A 4,323-nucleotide genomic window follows, 5' to 3' on the forward strand; every position below is an offset into this window, starting at 1 on the left:
GGAGGCATAGGCGACAGGTTTCAACTTCCCCGCAACTTTAGCTTGTTGTAATACACATCCGACTCCGTACGACGACGCATCATATGCTAGCACAATTCTTTTACACAGGTTATACGATACAAGCAGCTTGTTGGAGCATAAAATGTTTCTGACTTTCTCAAAAGCAATTACTTGTTTTTTTCCCCCATTCCCAGTTCTCACCTTTACGCAATAACACATGTAGGGGCTCTAAGAGAGTGCTTAATCCCGGTAGGAAGTTACAAAAATAGTTGAGTCCCAGGAACGACCGCAGCTCCGTGACGTTCTGTGGCCTGGGCACGTTCCTGATAGCCTCTGTCTTGGCGTCTGTGGGCCGAATGCCGTCCGCCGCGATCTTTTTCCCCAAAAACTCCACTTCTGTTGCCATGAAGACGCATTTCGACTTCTTCAGCCGCAACCCTATGTGATCCAGTCGCTGGAGGACCTCCCCCAAGTTTTGTAGGTGCTCGACTCGTGACCAATATGTCATCCTGAAAAACCACCGTGCGTGGTACCGACATGAGTAGGCTCTCCATGTTTCTCTGGAAGATCGCAGCAGCCGACCAAATTCCAAACGAGCATCTGTTGTAGATAAACAGTCCCTCATGCATGTTGATGCAGGTGAGGCCTTTCGAAGACTCCTCCAGCTCCTGCGTCATGTAGGCCGAAGCCAGGTTGAGCTTGGTGAACGTCTTGCCTCCTGCCTGCGTCGCAAATAGGTCGTCTGCCTGAGGTAGCGGGTATTGGTCCTGTAGCGAGAAACGATTAATAGTTACTTTATAATCGCCGCAAATCCTGACCGTGCCATCACTTTTGAGTACTGGAACAATCGGGCTGGCTCACTCGCTGAATTCCACTGGGGAGGTGATGCCCTCGTGTTGCAGCCTGTCCAGCGCAATTTCCACTTTCTCTCTCATCATGTGAGGTACCGCTCGCGCCTTGTGGTGAATGGGTCGTGCCTCTGGGACCAAATGGATCCGCAGCTTCACCCGGAAAAGTTTCCAATGCCTGGCTCAAAAAGGGAAGGAAATTTGTTAAGAACCTGGGTACATGAGGCCTCATCGACATGTGATAGCGCTCGGATGGTATCCCAGTTCCAGCGGATTTTGCCCAGCCAGCTCCTTTCAAGCATTGTGGGGCCATCACCCGGGACAATCCAGAGTAGCAGTTCGTGCACCGTGCCCTCATAAGTGCCCTTGATCATGGCACTGCCCAGGACAGTGGTGAGCTCTTTGGTGTACGTTCTCAGTTTCGTGTGGATGGGGCTCAGGGCTGGTCTGAGTGCCTTGTTGCACCACAGTCTCTCAAACATCTTTTTACTCATGATGGATTGGCTAGCGCCAGTGTCCAGTTCCATGGCTACGGGTAAGCCTTTCAATTTTACATTTAGCATTATAGGCGGACATTTCATCGAAAATGTGTGCACCCCGTGTACTTCAGCATCTGCCTCCTCTCTCTGAGGCTCGAAATTGCTTTGATCCACCGTGGACCGATCTTCCTCTGCCACGTGGTGGTTAGCAGGTGTGTCAGAGCTTGCAGCTCGTCTGCAAGCTCATTGGAGGTGCGCTATTATTCCACAGCTCTTGCAAATATAACCTTTGAAGTGGCATGAACAGGCTGAATGGAAGCCTCCACAACGCCAACAAGTTGTGAATTGCCTTGCATTCATCCTTTGTTGCAGACTCTGGTCATCTGGTCATCTGAGACTTGCTGGCAGTTGCAGACTCGTGGTTTCTGCCCTGTACATTTCTGCTCGCAAACACAGTTCCAGTTAATTTATGAACTTTTGTGCTGAGAGATTTGTTTGGTGTTATCACTGGTGGACATAAACGCCTGTGTTATTGTAATGGCCTGACTGAGGGTCAGTGTCTCTACAGTCAAAAGTTTTCGTAGGATGGTCTCGTGGCCAATGTCCAGTACAAAAAAGTCTCTGAGCATCTGCTCCAGGTAGCCATCAAACTCACATTGTGCTGCAAGTCGCTTTAGCTCGGCGATGTAGCTCGCCACTTCCTGACCTTCAGATCGCTGGCACGTGTAGAACCGATACCTCGCCATCAGCACGCTCTCCCTCAGGTTAAGATGCTCCCGAACCAGTGTACACAGCTCCTCATACGACTTATCTGTGGGTTTCACCTGAGCCAGAAGATTCTTCATGAGGCTGTAGGTCAGTATCCCGCAGACTGTGAGGAGGACTGCTCTCCTTTTTGCAGCGCTTCCTTCTCCATCCAGCTCGTTGGCTACAAAGTACTGGTCTAGTCGTTTGACATAGGTTTCCCAGTCCTCACCCTCCGAGAACTTCTCCAGGATACCCACAGTTTGCTGCATCTTTGCGTTGGATTCGTATACTTGTCGGCAATTATTGTGTTCCTCACAAAGATGAGGCTGCACACAGGGAGGTTAAAGTAACAGTGTCCTCAGTCTTTAATAAGACACTCCAGAGTGAGGAACAGGCCTTAGGGGCCGGCTTATATACAGTGCTCCCAAGGGATGCTGGGATCCCTTGGGACTTTAGGGGATGAGCTCCCTGGTGGCGGAACATGAGAGTGCATGCTTTACAGATACACCACATAAAGCATATAATGGCTTCAGTAACCTTTCTTGCTTAAAACTGTAATTGCTTGCTTGCTCCAGTTTTCACGGTACTTTAATGAGGCTATTCTTGCCTTTATGATGCGGAGATGCCAAAACCGTATTAAAGTAATCCCTACTAATATTTATTGCTTCCAGGATCTATCCCCATTTCTATCCATTTAAAGAAATATGTTCGAAACATTCAGTCGGGAAAGAAAAATAACTGAATGATTCTAAAGGACGATTAGAATTCTTCTTAACGTTTTGCTTTTCAGAAAAAGAGGTCCTGGTCAAAATGGCTTGCAATTGTAGTCGTGCAACTCAAGGAGGCCAGCAATCCGTTGGGTGGGCTGGTTAATGAAGTGCGGTTTCGCTCCTCATTTTAAAATGCTTTGAGAGAGAGGAGCTGATTTCCCGCTCGACGCTTCAGCGACACAACCCTGCCACTTTCACCCTGTCGAGTTCAGTTCTCCCACTGCACACAGCGGTTACACTCGTACCAGCCTGATCCCTGTTCCAATTCCTGCTGCAGCCAATCGTTGGCAGGATGCAGCTTAATGCCGGTGTAATGTCACATTACACAACTTGGCAAGGCTTGCATTGCCAGTTTCAGCTTGGAATGCAGTCTCGGCATGAACTCGACAATACAAAACGCGCTGCAAAGGCCTGGCAGCCTGGATCGATGTGAGTGGTTCAAAGGAAACGTTGAAAAATGGATAGCTTGGAGTGAAACTAACAACATAGCACTGATTTAAAAAAAAGGACATTAAAAAAAAGCACAGCAGGCTGACCAGAGATACCGATCACAGTTTCACTGAGGTTAAAACCGCAGGTCGCAGATCGGAGTTCTTGGTCACTATGCAGCTATTGGGGCTGAAATTGCCTCTTTCTATGAGGCCGGTGGCCGCCTGGTCTGTGGAGATATTGCCCTTCCTCAGTTTTGGAGCAATGTAGGGGAACGCTCCGCCCATTTTCCCGCCGCGGCGTGCTGCCCCATGGGAAATTGACCCATCCACCTCCACGGAGGTGTGTGGGGGACCTGACCCATCCACCTCCATGGCACGAACCTGGTATTGCAGTACTTCCAGGAATGGTGCAGTGGCTCTAGGCCTTTTGGCTAAGAGCATTGGCGCAGAGTGATCCTTGACGTGTGCGAGGTGACCTCTGGCGTTTGTGATTTGACAAAGAATTGGAACGATTGGCTACGAATTTAAAAAAAAAAAAAAAAAATGCCGCTTCTCGGCCTTTTGGCTAAGATCATGCGTAACTGACCTGACAGGGGAGTAGCCACCATGACCTCCGGGTGGTTCTCCCTGGATCAGGAAGGTATATGCTTGCTTTTTTGGAAACAGGAGGTGTGTGGGGGACCTGACCCATCCACCTCCACGGCACGAACCTGGTATTGCAGTACTTCCAGGAACGGTGCAGTGGCTCTAGGCCTTTTGGCTAAGAGCATTGGCGCAGAGTGATCCTTGGCGTGTGCAAGGTGACCTCTGGCGTTTGTGATTTGACAAAGAATTGGAACGATTGGCGACGAATTTCAAAAAAAAAAAAAAAAAAATTGCACCTTTTGAAAATTGACCTGCGGGAGCGGAGTCGCTGCCAGTCGGTGCCCCCGATAGCTTCCGCTGTCGGTACAGTCTCTGTGGCTGAGCGGCACAGCCACCCTTAAAGTGGAGGTGGCACTACCGGCGACTCCATTTTTTTTTGTTGTCGGCCGACTGCCAGATCGGG

General features: G+C 49.6%; 1 pseudogene; it reads left to right on the forward strand.

Annotated features, from left to right (window-relative positions):
* The first annotated feature begins 3,820 nt into the window (after positions 1-3,820).
* LOC139234210 (U2 spliceosomal RNA) lies at positions 3,821-4,022 on the forward strand (annotated as a pseudogene).
* The last annotated feature ends 301 nt before the right edge of the window (positions 4,023-4,323 follow it).

This window comes from Pristiophorus japonicus, chromosome 21 (assembly GCF_044704955.1).
Source record: "Pristiophorus japonicus isolate sPriJap1 chromosome 21, sPriJap1.hap1, whole genome shotgun sequence".
Taxonomy (NCBI): Eukaryota; Metazoa; Chordata; class Chondrichthyes; family Pristiophoridae; genus Pristiophorus; species Pristiophorus japonicus.